The sequence below is a fragment of the Typopeltis vanoorti genome, chromosome 19 (genome assembly GCF_054136105.1).
Source record: "Typopeltis vanoorti isolate ZY-2024b chromosome 19, IOZ_Tvanoo_1.0, whole genome shotgun sequence".
NCBI lineage: Eukaryota > Metazoa > Arthropoda > Arachnida > Uropygi > Thelyphonidae > Typopeltis > Typopeltis vanoorti.
Window position 1 is genome coordinate 11,987,602 of NC_143567.1, and position 23,121 is coordinate 12,010,722.

A 23,121-nucleotide genomic window follows, 5' to 3' on the forward strand; every position below is an offset into this window, starting at 1 on the left:
TAATCATTAACGATGCAACCAAAGTGAATGCAGATACAATTAGTTTCTTTGCAATTATTCAAGAAATATATAATTTCTTTTCATTCTCTTACAAACGTTGGGCCATCATTTTAAAGTTCGTAAAAAAAATTAACATTGAAACAGCCATCAGAAACGCGATGGGAAAGTAAAATTAATGCAATCCGCCCTCTATGATATCTCACAGGAGAAATTTACGATGCACTTTTTAAAATTTTAAATAATGAAAATTTTAATAAAGAAACTCAGCATGAAGCAAATCATTATGTCCTTTATTTTAGCACAAATTTATTTGCTCTCTTATAACTTGGCATGATTTATTTAACAGAATAAACCCTGTGAGTAAAATGCTTCAAGACAAAAATATGAACATTACACTTGCTTTAGAATCTATCGAAAATTTAAAAATATTCTTACAAGAATATCCATCAGATACAAATTTTAAAGAAGTTCTAAAATCGGCAAAAGAACTGAGTGAAGAGGTGGACGGAGATCAAGAATTTAAAACTGGTACGGAGACCGACGACGAAAGAAGACACGACAATTTGACTTCGAGCTTCATGTCGAAACGCCACAATCGCCAGAAGATAAATTTAGAGTGAATGTTTTATACACTTCTAGACGTTTCAATGTGTTCGTTAATAGAACGTTTTGAACAACTAAAAACATATTATGATAATTTCAATTTATTGTATAGATTACTACAAATTAATAACGAAGATTTACGAAAAAATTGTGACGATTAAGAGATTCTCTTGAATGACGGCGACAATAAAGATGTAAATACAATAGAACTATATGACGAGTTATGTGCTTTCCGGGATATTTTTCGGAAGGTTAATTTAAATATTCAAAATCCTTTCGATATTCTTAATTTTATTGTGTCCAATAATTTATCTTTCCCTAACTTTTCAATTGCTTTAAGAATACTATTAACCTTACCTGTTAGTGTAGCGAAAGGTGAACGTTCCTTTTCCAAATTGAAATTGATCAAAACCTACTGAAGAACAAGTATGTCACGAAAAAAGGCTTGTTAGTTTGGCGTTAATAGCTATTGAAAAGATATATGTGCGGAATTAGACGTTAAGACCATTGTTTCTAATTTTGTGAATATGAAATCAAAAATCCTAAAATTTTAATTAAAAAATTTCAAGTATATTTATGTAATTTAATCTATTTTCTGTTATTCATAAAGATGTTATTTTTTGAATACCTATATTACATCTTCTAATTATTTCTGAATTCTTATTTTCTCATCTATCTTGAGTTTTTTTATTTTTCTACAAGATAGTTCCACTTATAAAAATTATTAAAAACATTTTTACAGGTTACTGAGAATTTAGTAACTTGTAAAATGCAAGAATTTTTTAAACTTTTGTTGAAATAAATTTTAATTTTAATTAAAATTCATTTTAATTTTGTTAGCGATGTGGCTTGGTGAGAAGGCTATAATCCTTGTATCATTATATTCAAAGATTAAAGTGAAGTGGCTTTATCACAATTTGCTTTAACTTTTGAGAATTTTTTGAATATTCGGGTTTTTAACGATTATCCTGCCTAGTCAACACCCCCGGTTCGTTACATTTAGCGAACCAACGTGTGGCTGTTCTGTCAAAATTTATTTAAGAAATTTCAAATAATTAAAATTTTTATTATCGTAAAAGAACCATACACGCTCGGATCGTTACAGGTGCGCTTAGATAGAAATTGCATGCGGGAGGAAAAGACCTTAGTGCCGGTTCTGACCATGGTGATAACATCAGTATGTTTGAGATAAAAATAAGGAAGGTCAGAGGTTACGCTCAACAGCCCCAACCTGTGACCAGAAGATTTGACTGCTATTTTCGCAGGAAGACTTGCATTTGCATCTGTTTATGATTTCCCAACATTTCATTCAGGCTGTGGTAAAGACTGAGTGAGAAGCTGGGATTTTTGACTTCAGCCATTGAATAGACGTAGAATTTTTAGCTTGGACTGCTTTGGCACATATTTAGCGAACGATGGCATGGATAAAGATCGGAGGTTTGTAGTGGAGCTGTGAATGAAATCCTCATTCCAATAAAGATTATTTCAGTTATTTGGTCGGAGCGAGTAATTTGTAAAGGAAAGCAGAAACAGACTACAGATAAGAGGCATGGAAATTCTAGATAGCTCATTTAGCATCGTTAACAACATAGAATACGATAATGAGATTTTCTCATCCTCGTATTCTATGTAAAGAGAGAAATCTGTAGAAAAAGAAGTGAAGATAAGGTTATGTTCACTTGACAGGATAGAAAATATCAATTTATTTGGAGGGACTAAGAAAAGGTGTTAGCGTGAGGAGGTTATCTTCTGCTATACTGGTTAATAGGTGAACAGTTCGTTAGATCATGAGCGATAACTAATAATTCGGCTTCCCTTCCCGCTTTTTCCTTAAAGATAGATGAGCAGCGCTAGTTTGAGTTATGAACATTAAAAGCTCCAAGGGAGCTAATTTGGGTTTAGAGAATTAAAAAGTAATAATTAGAGCAGCATTCAATAATGTGTCAGCAGAACTAATCTAAGGTCGTATGTCCACTTAAATAGAATGGGCGAAGAAAGGTAATCAAAACACGCGTTTGATACTGGCAGGAAAGAGGAACACTAAGGTCAAGGTGGATTGATTTGGTCAGAAGTGCCTTAAAAGCACGGAATGTTAGATATGACAATATTGAATTGCTGATAAGTGATAGATTAATTTGGAGGAAAATTATTGATAGGAGATGTAAACTTAATCATTAAGTGTTGTCATGGTAACCTGCACCCCTTCGAGGTATATATCAGGAAATTGATGATAATTAAGAAGGATGAAATCAGCTCTCAGACAAATTCAATTTAAAATAACATACTTAGCGCGTTTTTCTAACGAGTCTGAAGTCCTGAATGCCCAGCTCAGTTCCATGGAAAGTTGTCGCCCAACGAAGAGTAACCGAGTTCTGTAAGGAAGGTAAAAAAAAAAAGGGTTTAAGCGGCAACTTGTTTATTCAAGCTAGCGACATTTTATGAGATTGATGAAGTTGCATGTGTGATATTTCTGGGCTCTGCAAAAGATTTTCTTAGAAAAATTGGACTGGATAATTCATTGGAGTGGCATATGCTCTGTTAAATAATGGTGGTGAATGAAGAAATTTGCTCAGAGAAAGGAATGAAGAAAACGAGGTTTCGTTGGACTGAGCCTTGTTGTCTGCTTTTAATCTAATATGTTAATATTTGCGCATTATTTGAAGCAAGGTATCTAGTCCTTTGCATAATATAGTGTGGAAGAACTCTAAGGAATATTTTATGTCATAGTCCTCTTTTCAGACAGTTTTAAGAGTGGAATAACTGGTCATAATAAATGTGGAAGTTTTGCACTTAGTGGTCTTCGTATGCAATATGTTGGGTACCGGTACTGCCGGAGGTGTCTTCGGATAATGCCAGATAATTCAGGGGGAAAAAATAGTAAGACCAACATTAACAAGTAGAAACTTGAAGAAAAGTGTTTGCTTCGTTGTATGTCTTCCTTCCATGATATAACATCTAACTGGTGAGAGAAGCTCATCAAATAAACACGAACCGGAAGAACAGGCAGTCTATAGAAATTGTACGAGTATTGAGGAAAGAAGCTAGGAATAATCTTTGACTGAAGTTTTCGCCTGTTTTTTTATAGTAGTACACAGGGCTTGTCAGAGGATTGAGATGGAGGGGAGACATCTGGATTTCCATTTTTAGAACTTCCCAAATTTGGAAATGTCAGTTTTGGTGTGTTTTATTTTATAAGATTTTTTAAAACTATTAAAAAATTGAAAATTTTAAGTAGTTCATGTTGTGAAATAGCGATGTGCACACCGAAAATATTTAGTAACTTACTATTTCTGCCCTTAAATCCACTCCCATGAAAGTTAAATTTCAAAATATTTCATGAAAACAAAGCAACTATAAATACGTTCTTGCTTGTGTTTCATTTTTCTATTAATTAATAAATTCTTGATAAAAATTAATGATTATTGTAATTATCATATCTTTTAATTAAATATATAATAATTGTCATATCTTTAATTAAATATTAAAGAAAAATTATAAATTTAATTAACCTAAAACAGATCCGCTGGAACATATTTCACGTATGGATTCACTGTATTGTTCGGCCGGCTTTAACATGCGGATGACGTATGTGTGTCTTCTCAATAGCCAAAGACGTACACGTTGATCTGTATTCTATTAGAGAATGAAAATCGTTTCATTTTATGATCCAGATTTGTTCATGATCATAAAATGAAACTTTTTTTCACAAAAATATTAAAAAGTTCATTCATGTGTATTTTTATGTATATAGACCTACAGGCATTCACAAACATCCATGCCACAGTGAAACTCTGTTCATATCGAGAGAGATGGTATTAATTCTCGAAACAAGTCCTCAATTTAATACTAACATTAAATCCGAATTGGTGGATAAAATAAATCCGTCTTCAGTATAATGAAATTTTGGGGAAAAATCGTCTGTAGTCTTAATACTGTAATTCGAAGGTGGGGAATCGCCATATTTCACCAAAACAGTCCTCATCAGTTGCATTTCAGAATTAAATCGCATTGATATTTTCCGTTTCTTATCTAAAGTTTTAACAACATAGTTAAAAACAACTGGATAGGATAACCTCATAATCGATTTTCAACAGTTTGATAGCATTAAACAAACAATTCCAAGCCAAAAGAAGGCTTAGCCAAATTCAGTACGTATTCTTGTACTTTCAGATATTATTTAAGGAACGTCGTTGATGAAAGAAATTAATACTTGGAATGCAGCAGACCTGAATACAAGTATGTTTGTGGAAGTTTGTGGTCATTTTTGCCTTTTATGCTGATTAAAATGACTCGAAGAACTCAAGAAGAAATAACTTTTCAACAATTCGTTTTTAATTGCTTAAAGGTTTTAATGAATGAATTTAAACTTCTTTAGACTAATATGTAAATGGTTATTGTAATTAAAGATTTTAATAAAGTTGAAACAATATTTCTATTTATTCATATTTTCATTTATTTAGTGGGTTTTTTTTCTATTATGGGAAACCATAGGGAGGAAATCAATAGTCTGCGATTTTATTGTTAATTCGTTTTATTAAAAATGGCATTGTCCATAAACATTTGATACTTCATTTCTAAATATTCTGATTATTATTTAAATATATTATAACAAGCCCTCTTGCCAACCTGCATAAAGACTAATTCTTTGCAAGTGATGATTACATGATGACTTTAGGGTGATTGTGTGGAAATTGTGTTGGTTGCTTGGGGAAATAAATTTCCCCAAGCAACCAACTTCATTCATTACTAATTTAATAAGCCGAATGGCTATTTTACCGGCGAACATTTTAATAGAAAGGGGGATGGTAAATCCCTTTGTTTGTTTGTTTTTTGTTGTTGTTTTTCTATGGAAACTCGATGGATTTCGATCCGAGTTTCGTACCGGCTATAAAAAAACATAAAGGGATTTACCAACCCCCTTTCTATCAACTTCATTTATGTTTCTAGATGTTACAATATTTGGAGTTAACGTCGAAGTAGTTCAGGCTGAAACTAGTGCCTATCAGTTGCACTTTCATTGGCCGATTTCGCTATATTTCAGTGTTGGGGGGGGGGGTACCGTAATTTTTGCACAAAACTACCTCCACTATTTTCTGAGAAGCAACTAATTCACCTTCAGTTGAAAATTCCTCGAACTCCTCTAGTTAAAAAAGTGAGTTTCTCGTTTCCTTGACTTGATTCGCAACCAGGTTTTTCTAACAAAAAAAAGTGCATATCATTTCTGTCTCAAAAAACAGCTATGAAGTTCCTTGTATTAAACCTTCCAATCAACGTTATTCGAGGCTAATGCAGGTGGTGTGAAAGCAGCTCGTTGAGTTCATAAATGTCATATGAGGATAAATCGGAAAGTTTTTGCAAAATTTTGTGACATACTGTAGTGTAATGAACATCTCAGAATATACAAATGAAATAATGAATTTTTCCAAATGGTCACGCATCTTTGGCTAATGTGACATTTAAACCATGGCCTATACAGAAGACCAACGAACTATACATTTTTTTTTTTTTGTGGCTCAAGAATACAACATCGATCGACTCCCGAAAATATTGAATTGTCAGATTATTCTGCATCAATAATACGGAAAGATATAGTTGCATCGCTCCAAACTGCATTGCTACTACAGTGCTACCATTCAGAGCAAAGACGTATGAAAATAAAGGATGATCATCACATCTCGTAAGGAATGGTTCATGTATCATCTGTTTTCCGTGTTACAAGAAGGTGAGACAGTGTGATGCTGAGAAATCTCACTTAAGAAAAAATGGCTGTTAACGTATTGCATTCTACCTATGATGTAATGTTATTATCGTGATGGGAGCAAATTTTTGGATTGCATCGTCATAGGAGTTTAATGCTCGAGCCACTGTTACATCTCGGATCTGGAAACATTCCTTTTGTCTTGTCCAAAAAAAGTTCAAAAAACCAGTGAGCTACATCGCATAATGCTTCAAAGTTACAGTGCCGTCATCGAAACAAGTTTGATTCATTGTGAATAATTCGCAACGGGACGTGTATAATCTGCTTCAACTACACTCCTCTTTTCGAGATGTGTCCATAATCTTCCATATAGTTCTAGCCAATTTCGGTCTGTTCTGTTATGTATTGTTCCCCTCCCTCCCCAACTTCGTACGTATGGGGATCACATCTTGATAAGCAAACAATTTATTAGTTTGTGTGTTTAAGTTTTGTTTAATGACCACATTATTTTACTTTGTTAAATAATGCAATATTTTTTAAATGTAGTAAATTTAAAAAATTGGTATAAGAACTAGAGAGAGAGAGAGGGCTGAATAAGTATGGCACCCTGTTGATTGCATGTTTCCGAGTATTTAACTTAAAGATGTACAATATCCGAAGTCTATATACATACAGTGAGGATTTGTATCGAAAGTTGTGTGATCCAGTATATTTTAGTTTATTTAAATATAAAGAGCCAATAGGCTTCATTTCGGCGATATAAACATTATTAAAATTAAGGGGATATTAATCCCACATTGTTTTAAAACTGAATAAGAAACTCAAAGATTGGAATCGGAGTTTTATGCCGAATATAGCAAACTATAAAGTATCGACGATTACTAGCGTGAGCTAATGCAAGTAGTCCTAGTATGCAGTACAATATCGGGCAACTCGTTGCAACATTATTAATTATTAATTTTTATTAATTATTAAAAATTATTAATTTTAATAATATTTTAGTTTAGCTTGCAGCATAGTGCAATCGTGGTCAACTACATCTCAGTGGTGAAGTATTGCCACAGAAAATAACTCCAGTTGACTGTTTAATCATGATTTGTTTTTTCAAGGAAGTATAAATTTGAAAGAAATCAGTGTGTTTTTCAAATCCTTCTTGGATGACATTCAGACAATAGATTGTGGAAGATAACTGTTCTTGGCTGTGCAAGTTATAGCGATTAGCAGTGTTACAAAAGATGAATAATTTTCCTGAAATGAAATAGATGGATATTATGCATTAGCAGTCATGAGATAAATATACCACTTCACTTGTGAGTGCGTCTATAATACAACTAGGACGCGATGAACCTTTATCAGGATTTTTCATTTTAATTGGCGTTACCTGTTTCCTTCCTACGGAGATGAAAGGATTTTTTTTTTTTCTCCTGGAAAAACTGATCTTTAATCCCTCAACTAGGTAAGCTGGCCAGGATTATACACGCAGTTTACACAAAAATATATATTTAGGCACAAGTCTAAGCAGCTTATTCAGAAAGTATGGTTACGAAAGCCAAGAGGATACTTAGCAGGTTTTGGACCTTCAGGACCTGTAAGTACCATGGATTATTACTTAAACACGCAATAACCACCATATGGTTGTCAACTAGTATACTGGTTTCCTTCCTTTCTTGGATTTAAACTAACTAAATCGACTAGAAAATTAAAAAAATCTGTCTACACGAACTAATCTGTACTAATAGATACTCCATCATTATGAACTCCATTAACCTCTCTGAATGCTTCCTAGCTGTGGTCCACTAAATGCGCGGACGGGAATATGTCAACGTTCATTATCAATGGACATCTACACGCATTCAGTTTTTGAATTATCAGAATCCTACAGAATACTGTTTATTGACACCACCTTAACTTTTCACTGTTTGTAAGAACTACCTCTTTTGGTTCTTTTACCTGAAGTCCTTTGTAATTAGGACGAAATTAGCTTATATTGCAAGATATTTTTTCTTTCGTTTGCAGTCATATAAACTGAGTATATTAGCATGAGTTGACTATGAATGGTGGGTGTGAGGCAACTCAACTCATGATGGTATTGTGTTGTTAATATGGAAATAGTCTTATTATAATAAACTTCTTCGTCACTTAAAAAGGTTTGGGTCTACTATTTTGTTTCCGTATCTTACTCATTATGAAGTCAGTTAGCACAGACTTATAGAAGCTTAAAAGTGGTTGGTCAGTAATATATATATATATATATATATATATATATATATATATATATATATATATATATATATATATATATATATTTGAGCACATTGTCTCACGAATTTACATATGTAAGGCGATAAGAAGAGCCTCCAGAGCTCAGTCGATATAGTTGAAACACTTTAGTCAGAAAGACCTGGGTTCGATTCCTGTCCGATACGTGAGGAAATTTTATCTGGTCTCTTTCGACTAAAGGTGAGTTAGCCGGAAGTAAGGGTTTTTACACCCGGAAACTGGTTTTTCGTCCCTTCAGAACAGGCAAACTTACCCCCTGAACACAAGCATCTATAGACATAGGACACACCGGGAATTTGGCTAACCGCCTTGTGCCCGAGTTTCAGTTGCTAAGTCCAAGTATAGTTGGAAGGTCGTGGGCGCTTCAGTGCCTGTTAGGACAACTGAATGACGCATAAGAAAATTTGTTTAGTCTGTTGAAGCACTTTAGTCATTTTCGTAAACTCAGACATAAAATTATACTTCAGTTGATCGCTTTGTGAGCAATCCCGGCGGTCAAATTCTGTAACAGACTCATTCAACTTGTGCAATGAGGGATGTCTTAAGTGTAAGCAATCCTGAAAAAATGGCTTGACAGTTGGTCAGGGTAAAATAGTTTGAAACTTTTCATTTACAGTATATATTTTGGTGTGTTCATAACATATTGCACATCATACCGCACAGTATTTTGGGACTAAATTCTATCAGGCTGGAAGAAATGGTATTGTTGCCACTCTTGCCACATAGGATTAGTAAGGCAATTAAATGTCCATTGTGGGATTCGAACCTTCAGCCAGTTTTCTGTCACGCATGCAGTAGCTAGTTTATTCACGAGAGAAGTGATATCGTCTGATTGAAATACTTTCTGCTTTGAGGGACGGGTATGAAAAGATTCGTTGGTTCGCTTATAATAAATAAAATAATAAAACTTAAGGTATCTAACATAAACACAATTGCTGTTGGGCAGCTATTCGAGAAAATGTTCCTTCTTCCCAAAGGCTTAATCAAACACACTAAAAACTAACCTAAATTTAGCTCAGGATTCTAGTTAGTGTCACGTATTATTTCCCTGATATTTGTGCCCCGCGTCCTAATGCAGAGAGATATATATTGTCAACACTGCAACAGAACAAAATAAACAGTGGCTAATCAGTCGCATCTTTAGATAAGCCTAACACACTATTAGGTATTATGTATGAATTCTACTCTAATCAGAACTAATTAATTATAGACTACGTACATTTAAAATGTTTAAACATTTGAGTGCAAAATATGTAATAAAAAAAAACTAAATTTTCATTGCGTATACGCTACTATATATAGACTGTATATGCTTCAACGTACATGTGTATGCACATACGTTTATAATGTAAATAGTCTTCAACGCAAAAATCTCAAATTTATCCTGGAGCAGATTGTGAATCACGTCATTAACTACCGATTGCTCTTACTAGAGTCTCATTAAAAACAAACCTTGAAGCAGATATGATTTTACCGAAATCCATGAAGCATACAAAAACGAAAGCGAAGAAAGATTCCATGAGTTAACTCTAAAATTAGTTCTTAATTCCAGATCAGATGAATCATGGAACCAAGCCAAAATCTTGACTGAGACAGCAAACCATTACATTCCGAAAAGAAGTGTGAAGAAAAGAAGTATTTCATGACAAACACTAATCTGATCAACCTCAGGAAGAAAATTAAATCTCGGAGAATAATAAATGAAAGCCATATTAATTATCACAATAAAATCAGTAAAACCAATTTTGTAGAAAAGATAAACATACTGTACGTAAATAAATTATTTGAGATTAGGTCCAATGCAGACAATGAAATAGGTTTATTTTCAAAAATCACAGCACTCTAATTGGCGCATTCTAACTGAAGAGGAATGTTAGATAGAAAAAATACTCCAAAGATCTATACAAAAGTTCATATATACTGTGTGTGTATTAGATATGTCTGATATAAACGTGAGAAAATCAACCGCCTGTCCTCGGAGAGGAGGTCGAACTAGCTATCAAAAATATGAAAACTAGAAAACAGCAAGGAAATAATGGAATTCATACCAAGATAAAACAGGAGTAGAGTAGGGATCGAAGTAATGCTGAGATTATGCGTCTAATGTTCTATATGTGAAACTGCAGAACAATAGCATTCATCTCAAACTCAATTAAATCATGCTCTATTATCAAAGAAAAAAATCACCTGAACTGTTTAGAATAAGTTATACGGGTATTTGTGAACGAAAGAGATAAAAGAGACCAGATCTCAAATCTCAGATACCTCATTGAGAAATGAGAACTCAATAGTCCCTATGAGTAAGGCAAGGTTGTATGCTATCTCCTAGACTTCATTCAATCCGTATGGTGAGGAAATCAGATCTCTGGACGAGTGGGAGAGGCATATTGATTGGCGGTTCAAAAAACAATTTAAGATATGGTATATACTACTAAGAGAAAGTGACAAGGACATAGAATAACGTTTGCTCAAGATTAGTGTCAGTAAATCAAAGCAGATGATAGTAGGAATCATAATGGAAATACTTTAGGACTGCTTACAAACAAAGAAATTGAATACTTCATCTATCTGGGCTCATTGCTCTAGGCCAGGGGGTCGACAAACGTTTTAGATCATTGACCCCTTCATGGAATCCTTGATCCCTCATCGACCCCCATGTTGAATAAATGTTATCAATAATAAATTTCTCAATTTAAAAATAATTCCTTCATTCTTTTACTTCATTACTGCTTCTCGATAAGAAATATTTAAAGAAAATACTTAAAGAAATTTATAAAGAACATTAAACATTTGTTTTTTGCATGTTTACTAGGTGATACTCAAAATCGGTTTAGGTGTTTATTGACCTCCTTTTAACCCCCCCCCCCCCCAGACATTTATCGACCACGTTGCCGACCTCTGCTATAGGCTAACGGGAATCGTATGGAGGAAGTAAGGATTACAATGGGAAGATCTGGAATGACTCAACTCACCAAGATCTGGAAGAATAAAAAATCTATTCAAGATCAGACTTGTCAGATCCTTGGTGTTCTAGGACACTGAACAAGGCTATTAAGAAAAAGATCTGGTGGTTTGTTTTTTATATATAATGTGGGCCTGGAGAAGGATGCTACGAATTCCCGGGACAGAGTAAACATAAATTAAATCTTGAAATGTGTCTGACATCTCAAGAAGAAAGGGAGAGAAGATTGAAAAATTTATTCAGGGCAAGATGCCAGCAGTTAGAAGAGGCAGAACCCCTAGGAGAGAGCTAGATCAAATTCCTGATCTTACTGGACTAAGGTTTGAGGATGCACTTAGAATGACAGAAGATTGAGAAAATGGAAAAGACTAACACATTGATTCACAACTCCTCAGCTGTGAAGAGTATCTGTATGAATAATAAATAAAATTAATACAGAAATATTTTTATATTAACCTTCTATTGCGAGTCAACTTAGCAAAGTAGCAATTTTGCGTCATATTACATCCAGTGCTCTTCCTTCGATCTTTTAAACACATGCCGGCCACTGAATTAGAAACTTATTTAATATTGTGGTAGATCTCTTTGAGCCTGAAATACAGCATATATGCCATTTGGCATAGATTACACAAGGTGTTGTATTGCATCTACGTCTACAACATACCAGGCGTTCATCAGACGGTCCTTTAACTGGTTCAGATTTGATGGAAAAGGACTTTGCTTCCGAATTTGTTTTAACATTTCCTACATATTCTCAATGGAGTTCATATCCGGGCTTTGTGATGGGCAGGAAAGATGGTGGAAGTCGCTGTCATGCTTACTGAACCACTGCTAAACAATTCTTGCGTGATGGACAGTAGCATTGTCGACCTTGAAATAACCGTTACCTACTGAATAAAAAGTCAACATTGCAGGATGGACTTGATGGACAACAATGTTCAGATATTCTTTGAATGACACTCGAACTTCCAGCAATATCAGGGGATCCGTTCCGTACCAACAGAATATACCCCCATGCATCACCTCATGTGTCCCATGAGTTGTCAGACACATGACTTTTTTTCCAGTGTTCAATCACGGTGTTCTTGACACGATTGTAGACAGTTTCCGGGTCTTCGCAGAAATCAGTGTGTTCCGTATAGGCATGCGCCTGCCATTACCAATCCTCTTCAATTCCCTGCGTATAGTTCGGTGAGATGTGGGTCTGGAACAGTCTTCATTAAATGATATCAGTTGCTACACACACACAGCTGTTTGTTCGTATACGCCTTCACAGGCGACAGAGATCTCGTTCCTTACAGGACCACAGTTACGCTTCTTAGACAAGCAATATGTTATTTTTCCACTGATTAAACATTCAAGATATCTCACCTTTTAAGAAACCAGTCAGCCTTGCTGATTTCAAAATAGTGGCTCCAGCCAGACAGGCATCAACATATAAACCATTTATCGAACTCAGAAAGATCCTTTGTTTCTTACCGATTATGATCAATATCTATTGACGATTGCTAACCAGCAGAATTCTTAAATAATTGCCTAAAATACGTGGTGACGCACGTGACCAGTATTTTGCATATACGCTGCGTAAGTCGCATTTCCCATCTGCAAAAATGTTTCTAATTCAGTGGCCGGTATGTGCATAAATAACCGGAAAATTAACTGATATCAACACTATTAGATAAACTGCTGAACAAAAAGGATAGCTAGTCGAATTCTACTAATCTTATTTCACAAATTATCTCTAAAACTAGTATTTTTCATATCGCAAAATGGGCAAACCTCTTGAAGAACACGTTTGGTACCACTAATTGCATAGTTTCTTTTGCCAATTCATTTTATCATCTTGGTTGCAGTCTTGTAAAAAAAAATTTGAAAGCATTCAAAAAGCTGCTCTTGATATCTGTTAGGTATATGATCCGATTTAGCATAAATACCTATCTTCTGTACTGACTTCTCTCTTGTAAATTGAGTTGCAGGCTTTCTCTTGTTGCACGTTTTCATATTAGGTAAATTACTTATCTTGGAACTGTTTCAGTTATCGCTGAGGGAGCAAAGACTGTCATGTTGTCTCCTTTCCATACAGAAAAGTTTGTCCAGTCAGCAGTTTCCATTTCACTACTAATTCCTTCACTGTGACAGCGAAGTTAAACTCGGTTGCTATTTTTCACCAATATTTATTCCCCTTGAGTGTATCAAAATCTGCAGACGAGACGTTTCTTTTCTTTCAAGAACTTAACTTCTGTGTGATGTGAGCGCCACCTAAAAATTCAAAAAGATTAAGTCTTGTTTGTATCATTCAGTCGAGCACTGTTCACAAAGGTGTTGTTATTTGTTGTGAAACTATCGTCATCAATGCATATCAGCCCCCCCCCCCCCAAGACACCTTACACAACAGCGTCTCCTTAGTGCAAGCACGAGGAAGATCCGATATTTGAAAGAATTTGGTTGGAATTCCGTCTAGAACGGGAGAAATCAATTCCGAGTTCTGTCAAATGAAGCTGAGTTAGGTGCCATAAGGATGCTGTAGAATTTCCCCTCTTGGAAACTGTTTTTCACCCCCCCTCAAAAAAAATAACGCACAATTTCTGCAAAATAAGTGTAATTCTCAAAGATCTGAGATCAAAGTATTCAAGGTGTATTTTTGTTTACTGAAATAACGAGATTTACCTGCTATTTTTTTTTCTCTCCAGTGGATTTTGATAGCGAGTCCAATGTTCACGTCATTATTGAAAAAAATTGCAGGAAACTGTTTGGAATTCGGTAATTATAATCTGAGAGTTTTTAATTATTGTGATAATGTTATTACCTCGACTTCCCTTTTATCAACTTCTCTTTTTTAGTTTGTATCAAATTAGTTATCTTATCAAAGCGTCACCAGTCATTGAATTTATTATTGACACCTCCGAGTCCAAGAACTCATCGCGGGAAGACACTCTGCACTAAAACATCACGCCGTCTACAATACTTAATCCTCCGTCTACATACTACGCCATCTATCGTCCATTCATAGTATTTTATTTGTTAATTGTGGCTATTCTCTGGCTTGTTAGTAAGCGGAAGGAAACAGTTCCTGGAAAGAAAAAAAAAACCCTGCTGTCTTCATATGAGAACAGCTAACTCGCCTTCATTTGAAAAAAAGCCCAATATAAAGATTTCTGTTGACTTGGCGATAATCAGGGTGTGCAGTATTCCGTCTTTCTTCCAACTGCGCTGAGGAAGTGAATTTCTTTCTTTTAATCTTGAGACTTCGTACCTCAGTCGTTATCGAACGATGTCCTTAGGCTGGAAAAACGGGATTCGAACAGCTGTCCGAGCCCCGACTGGGACACGACGAACCTTTAAAAGGATTTTTCGTCTGAAGTTGAGTTAGTCAGTCTCATGTGGATGGGTAATGGTTTTTCCTTCCGCAAAATAAACAAATCGACAAGAACATACGAAGTTAGCAAACTAAGCTTTCTTAAGGACTAATTCCAAACAACCATAAGTACTTCTTTAATTTTCTCTAGTTTCATAATAAAGTTAACCTCCTCGGAAATATTCGCGTCTCTAGCTGCTTGCTTCCTTTCTCTAAGTGAAACGAACTTAAATCATTCGCACGTCTAATTGAATATGAAACTCGCTTTACAGCCTAAACACTTATTCTAATATTCTTTCTACGTGTACCCTGCTGCAAAAGTTATTCTGATAACCGCATTTTTCTCGAATGCTGCATGTTAATGACAGACAGCACGTCACAAGGAAAGAGACATGATTAGTTAGATTTCCATTTAGTCATCAGCGCTATTTTTGTAGACCCTTAAAAATGCATATCATAATAAAAGGATAATATAAGTGCTCTTTTGAGTTTGATTTTTTAAGAGCATGTGACTAACGTGGAAAGACAGATTTTTGTACGACAAAATTACACAGCTGTCGTACTTATTTTCTTTCTTTCTTTTTTGTGCTAGATTTATTCATCATAGATCCTACGATCTTCAATGAATACATTACCATGAACACTATTATGGGCTACTCCAAGGAGTCCTTAGACTCATCGAGGGAGGCCCTAAACATGTCAAAAACTATCCAACATTTGCGCACCATCTATCATACTTTGCTTTGAACTCATTCACAGTCATGGCCCACAACAGACTCTGGCACTACTCTCCAAGCAAAAAATCTAGTTTAAAAACTCTTTCTAACTACACTCTTACTTAGTTTCCACGGGTGGCCCTCAGTTCTTCAGCCACCACCACCCCTGATCTGTTCGGAAAAATTTCCTCTGAATTAATCTTGTAAAAACTCACTAATTTGTGTGTTTCAATCATATCGCCCCTTTTTCGGATATCAACCAGTTTCTGTAACCCGCAAATTTTCAATCTGTTCGCGTAAGGTTCATTCCATAGACCTGCTACCATCTTGGTCACTCGTCTCTGGATCCTCTCCTGCTCATCACTATCTTTAGCAGTATTCTGAAAAAAGAAAAACAAAGCGTAACGGAAGCAGTTATATTTGAATAGTTGACATTTCAATTACTGAACACAAGTGAACCATCAAGCGCACATCTGAAAGCACTACACGGTTCTGTTTAACAAAAATAAAATTCCCTCCTTGACGTCAAAAGTATCGCACTTTACATTCACTGTAAAATTGCATTGCATCGCATCGCGTCATTGTACACATGCCGATTTGGATTTTATTTTGTGTGATATACAAATGCAGAGTATATAATTGACGGAGTTTTTTTTAATTATAAAATGATCCTCCAGCGAAAAGATACTTTGTATGTAGGGTTTGTGCCTATGACTTGTCTTTAAAGACAAAATAGATCCACGCCAATTTAAAAAAAAAACACTCATACAGACCACCATTTTTTGCAACATTCAGAACTAAATCACTTCGACACAGAACAATATTCGCATTAGTGGGATAATTTAATAAATTTTCACAGGATTGATTTTTAGTGCCACGTTAGTCGCAAACTAATTTGGCATGAGAAATAATAGCCATCGTATTAATTAAACGTTTTTTTTAAACATCATTAACGTTTAAGTGTGTTATCGAATTAACTTATTTCAGATGTAAAAGAGAGGCTGCCTGTGTTGGCTTAAAAATAACTAGGCGGAAAGTAGTGTCCTTTATCCTTATCACTCACCTGGGGGATCACAACTTTGGTTGCATGTCATGTTTATATCCTTGTAATCAATACGAGAAAATTATTAAGGAAACGATAGTCACCTATTTGGACATGCACTCGATGTTAAAGTAGGTAGGAGCAAGGAGAGAACTTTCCCTAACCACAATAATGACTCTATAGTGGAGTCGAAAAGGCGACGCGTCATTGCGCCCTTTGGTCGGGAAAGAATTAGAGGTGAAATGTCGTTATTTATGACGTGAAGAAGGAATTTGACCGAGGACTGAGCAGGGTTCATTTCCTTTTTTAATTTAATTTTGCAGATATACAGAAGACTATCAACAACAGCAAAAATAAATAAATAAATAAACATTTGGCAGTTGTGGAGGTGTCCGTGGTGGATACACACACACACACACACACAGAAAGATGCCAAGGGCACCATAGTATGATGAACAAACAGCCATGGTGCCACCTTAATAAGATCTGTAAGAGCTCCTTTCCTACAGGGCATACTTTCCACCAGTGTAAGATAGCGACAAATGGGAATTTTGGACCATTCTTCCTGTAGGCATGTAACGAACTGTTGTGCGGAGGACGGCCCTTGACCTCACTCGACGCTCCAGTTCATCCCACAGATGTTGAATAGGGTTGATTATCAGGTGAAGACCAGTCAGGTGTGGTGACGTTCATATTCACAAACCACGCAGTTACAGCAGCAGCCTTAGTGCATTTTCTTGCTGAAATAGGTAATGGTCGGTTCCATAGAAACCACAAAATAGGAAGCATTGCGTTGTCCAGAATGTTCCGATACCTCTCGAAGTTTAGTGTGCGTGGCACCACAAACAGAGATTCAAGGCCAAACCAGGAATAATAGAACCATACGAGGGTGGTCAGAAAAGTTCTCTGCCTCGACCATAGATGGCAACACCATCGGCACGATTTTTTTAAGTTATTACATCTGTCATAAGCATCCATGTGAAATTGCAAATCATTCTATCTAGTAGTTTGTTTTGTACAGCTGTCTGAAACTCTTTGTAAAAGAAGGTTTTTAACGCGAAAATAAATTCATTCGAAGTTCATAAATGTTTATGGGCACTCTTCATCTTCGTTTTTCGACAATTAAGAAATGGGCTGCAGAGTTTCAACGTTGCAGTACCAGCCTTGAAGATGATCCACTTGAAGGACGTCCAAAAAGTGTAACAACACCAGAAATCATTGATCAAGTGCACGATATGGTATTGGATGACTCGCGAGTCAAAGTGCATGAAATTGCTGAGACGATAGGGATTTCAAAAGAACGTGTAGGATATATTTTGCATGAAGAATTGCAAATGAAAAAGCTTTGCGAAAGATGGGTGCCATGCTTGCTCACAGCAGATCAAAAACGCACTCGAACGAAAATCTCTGAACAGTGCTTGGAGCGTTTTAACAAGAATAAAACTGATTTTGTGCGTCGATGTATTACTATGGATGAGACTTGGATTCACCATTACACGCCAGAATCCAAACATCAGTCAAAGCAGTGGACAGAAGCCGGTTGTTCAGCGCCAAAAAAGACAAAGTCGGTTCCATCAGCAGGAAAGGTCGTGGCATCGGTATTTTGGGATGCTAAAGGCATTTTACTTATTATCTTGAAAAGGGTAAAACAATAATCGGGGAATATTATTCCGATCTTTTAACTAGACAAGACGAAAAAATTCGTGAGAAAAGAACCGGTTTGTAGAAGAAAAAAATCATCTTTCATCAGGACAATGCACCTGCCCACAAATGTGTTTTGGCACTGGGAAAATTAAGGGATCTGCACTATGAATTGTTGGAACATCCACCCTATTCCCCAGATTTGACTCCCTCTGACTTCTATCTCTTTCCAAAACTAAAAATCTTCCTCGCTGGTCAGTGTTTTTCTTTGAATCAGGAGGTGATTGCAACTCTTGAAAGGTATTTTGCAGATCGTACTGAGAGCTGAAGCATCGCCCGAATAAATGTATTAGTCTTAAGGGAGGTTATGTTGGGTAAAGAAAAAAAAAAAAAAAAGAATTTTGAAATTATAAATTCGTTTTTTCCTTGTTAGGCCGAGAACGTTTCAGACCACCCTCGTATACTGCCTGTACTACTACTATTCTTGAGGCCGTCAGTCCGATCAAGGTTCTATGAGAAATAACAGGTCTAGTTTAAATGCATGTAAATGATGCGTCCTTCATTTATATTTTGAATTAAATCCATGATTGTTGGTGAAGTGGAAATAGGACTGTTTATTATGGTTATATATTTTGATATGTTGTATCAGTGGTAATGTGATTTATTCATCTCTTTATATCATCAAACATTCATCTATGATATACCATGGTATATTCGCCATGAAGTACTTTTCGGACTAGTTTCGTAAGCCCCGTTGTCTGCTTCTTCAAGATTGGTTCATTTAAAATCGTCACATAATACTTTCCGGTAAAACATGGCAGTTAAACTTCGTACTTATGATATAAATGTCAGCGTCATTGTTTATCTTGATGATGAATCCTCACCTCTGCTCAGTTAAATTGCCTTAAAGGGCGGACTTGGTGTTGGGTGATAAACCTTGGTTTTTATTGCACTGCGTGGATGAACGAACTGTTTCTGAAGCTTCCTTAAACTTATGGATCTAATTATTATATGAGAAAGCGCTTTTCATTTGCTGCCAGTAATGTGGGTTCTCCCTGGTTGTGTGAAAGGATATACTCAATCTCCCTCTGTCTCTGCATCTACGATATGTAACCCATTCGGATTTCTCCAAAGCGGATTGTTCTGTCCTACATAACATTCCACAAGCAGAGTGTATGTTGTTTACCAGATATAAATTGCCTTTAATAGTGTATAAGTTTATAGAAGAAGGCAACTTATGTTGTGTTATGAGAAGATTGCTTTTTTAATGTAAACTAAAGAAACAGCGACTCTGCAATAAATAATTTTCTTTACAGTTTGATGCCTGTCTAGGTGTTTTTGTAAGACGTTGATAACAGTTATCATTCTGTAATAATTTTAAATTAGGATACCCTTTAGGTAATCAAGCTCCCAAATGTCTTTCTTCACTCAATAATGCATACGTAGTGTCCTTTAGAGCTTTGATGATGACGACGCCTCATTTTTCTGCTGAAAGATGTTGCGATACAGTATGTAGGTATTTACTCGTATTCGTTTTTCTTTCTCTAGGTTTAAGCTGGAGATAAAGATCAATACCAATCATTTTTTAATTAACGGCTATTTGTTAGTCAGTGACATACACTAATTATTTTGACCAGTGTATCTCTCTACAGTAGTATCCATTACATCAATACATGAACTACCAGTTTCATAATTCCTCATTTTCCATCCTCGATCTTCTTCTTTCCCAGATTCCATCAAAAAAATCGGGAGTTTGTAAATGCTTTCCATGGGTTCCTTATCCTTGCTATTGGTCTTAGTTCAGCAAAACTCTTCTTCTCACATTCTATTAAAGTCGATCTCCTCCATGTATTTTTTAGGACGGCCACGCTTTTCTGATTTGTTCTTTTCCAAAGGTCTTCGTTAGTAATAATTTGTGGCGACCAAATTCGAAGTATGCTCCGCAGACATCGGTTTATGAATGTTTGTAGTTTTTTTTGTATTTTCTTTGAAACCAGCCACGTTTTGCATCCATATAAAAGAATTGATTTAATACATGCATTAAATATTCTTAATTTTGTATCTGTGTGAATATTTTTCATTTTCCATGCACTACTACTTCTTCTACGCGTTATTCCCGCTACCTATGCAGGGTCCGCGTGTTACTTTAGATGCGACTTCTTGTTAGTACTACTCCCAACCGACCCGTCGCCTGGTCTGCCGCTGGGGGGAGGGGGGGAGGTATATTTTTGACTGTAGAGGCGTATGTTCACGGGGCCGGTTTGCCTGTTTGCGGGATGAAAAACGCCAGATAAACTGGCGGAAAAAACCCTACTGACCGCGCCCAAGACCGGCTAACTTGGCTATGCCTGAGGAAGATCCTCAAATTCCTCACGTCTACAACGGGAATCGAACCTGGGACACTCCTTCCCCAGTCATATGGTTGCGAAGCGCAAAGCCACTAGGCTAACCGCGCGGGTATTTTCCATGCTCTACTAAGTTTAGCATATCTACTTTTGAATCCTTATATCAACATCCCTAGTTGCTCCTCCATCCGCAGATAAAACACTGCCGAGATATGTACAATATGAAACAGTTTCGATTTTTCCATTTTCACTTGTACTTCGTGCCTTGTTGTTCACATTGATTCTCATTTTTTGTTTGTGTTTATTTTTAAACCAACTTTCAGCGATTCTTCTTGTAATGTGATTAGTTTGTTTTAGATATCTGCATGTCTGTGAGCAATTAGACATCATCTGCATAGTCCAGATCAACCAAAGTTTTATTTATTTTCCATGATATTCCTTTGCCATGTTTCATTGCTGTCTGTTCTAGGACTTGATCTAGCGCCAGTATAAATAATAAGGGAGATAGCAGACATCCTTGTCGCACTCCAGATGCAGTTTGAAAGGGTTGTGACATATCCATCATGCAGCACCTGGCATTGGAATTTTTTATATTATTTTAAAATATTTACTCACAACGAAAAATCTGCTTGTCACTTCCAATCTCTTCGTACTTATGTTAAGTTTCCAGAAATGGCTATCCATTCTATCCCCACTTTTTATGCATTGCAAAACCTCCCATTTATTTATTCAATATCTTCCCTTCTCCAAGTGTATGTGTTTGTTATATCCGCTTTCACCTTTTTTTACAACTCCGCAATCTACAATCTTCTGATCTGCCTTTATCAGTGTTTGAATATCGCAATATATGTATATAAGAATTCTTAACATTGAATGCAAATATACACATTATTCAGTGTTCCATACACTGGGTGGTATATTCGTAAAATTAAGACACACCGATTATGCTTTCATTTAAATCTTATTTATTAAAAATATAATCACTCTTATAATTTCATATAATAATAAATTTCTTATAATAAATAATTTCAATCTTCGATTGAAAAAGTCCATCTAAAGATTGCTCCCTTCACGACAAGAATCGAACTTATTAGGCCTTTTTCAATCGAAAGGCGCAACGTACCGTCGTTTTTCCAATTGCGCTACGGAGGCATTTCTAAATATTATTTCGCCGTCAGATAATTTATTTCATAATAGAAGTAACTGTCGTGAACTTTCAAATGAACCTACCTTAAAGGACAGAAACCAGTATTGAAATAATTCAAAAGTACTGTAATTTAAATGTAATGCATTCGTGCGTTCGCAGAGTTAAATAGACTTAATAAATCAGTTGAAACATATTTGTGCAGCAAATATGGATGCTAATTTGGAATATTTATTAAAATTTAAAGAAAAAAAAAACTTCTTCGAATTTTTAAACTGTTTTATCTCACGTTGCATTCATTTCCCTTTGCTTCGTGAAATGTTTAAATTGAAGTGTTGTATTATTTCCCCACTTACTGTACTATCGTTTGCCATTGAAGGCAGCGGATTCTTTGTCGACCACGATACGAGTACTTATGATCTTATCGTAAGAAAACATGCTGATTTGCAGGCAGCAATCGTTTTGCTGAAGTGCGAACATTTTCCAAGTAAATCTTTGCATATCAATTTATTTGTTTTAAAAAATGAGAATGGATAATCAAGGTACAAAGGACATGTGCGATACCAGTTGTAGGAAGGGGGAGGGAGAACGAGATCCTGATGGAAGTAATTTCCACTTGCTAGTGGAAATAAATATAAACACAGAAAATATATTAACTTTTCACAGGTTCAGTATTTTTCATTTAATATCGCTAAATGCATTTAAAACGTGAAATTTGTCATGTTTGAAGTTCCTCGCTTATTGTGCTATTTATCGACTCCTCCCCGAACTGAATATATTCCTGGTAATGAAATGTCGAATGTTCTCGGTTATTTGTTTTCCTTCATTTCTCTCTCTTTCAAGCGCGTGCGAATTTTCTATGGGTAAGAAAAAAAAAACCGTAACTTTCCATCTCGATGTGCTTATCAGAAGTAACAGTTAATGAAATACATCTAAACAGAAGTACTTTTTTTTGTTTTGTTTTACCGGTTTCGACCTTTAAGGTCTCATCAGTGGAGCCGGACCCAGATGTGATTATAAGGTCATATTTGAAAATACTTCAGGTGCCAACTTTGCTTGCTTATACTTGGATAAAGGATTAAACCAAGTATATAATTTCTTGGTATCTTTAATTTATAGTATAACCAAGTGGAGAAACTCCCAACAACTATCTCTAATCCCGAGTATTTTAATAATAAAGCATGACACCTTTTTGGTTACTCGTATACGAAAATGACTTATGCATTACTTAAACCTTCATATCACCTCTGGGTCTGGCTCCGACTGAAGAGACCTCAATAAAGATCAAAACCAGTCTGGATAGCGACCCTTCCCTTAACGCATGGCATTATACAT

At 35.7% G+C, this 23,121-nt stretch overlaps 1 protein-coding gene across 4 annotated transcripts in view; it reads left to right on the plus strand.

The window, feature by feature from the left end:
- The window catches only part of LOC150095855 (uncharacterized), a 335,373-nt gene that overhangs the window by 254,473 nt on the left and 57,779 nt on the right, over positions 1-23,121 (plus strand). Inside the window, exon 5 of one of the 4 annotated variants that reach the window (XM_090409304.1) lies at positions 4,774-4,899. The exons of the other annotated variants lie outside the window; for them this stretch is intronic. The gene's annotated coding sequence lies outside the window, so the exon portion shown is untranslated. Of the gene's footprint in view, positions 1-4,773; positions 4,900-23,121 lie in introns of those variants that run through there. 4 annotated transcript variants of the gene reach the window in all.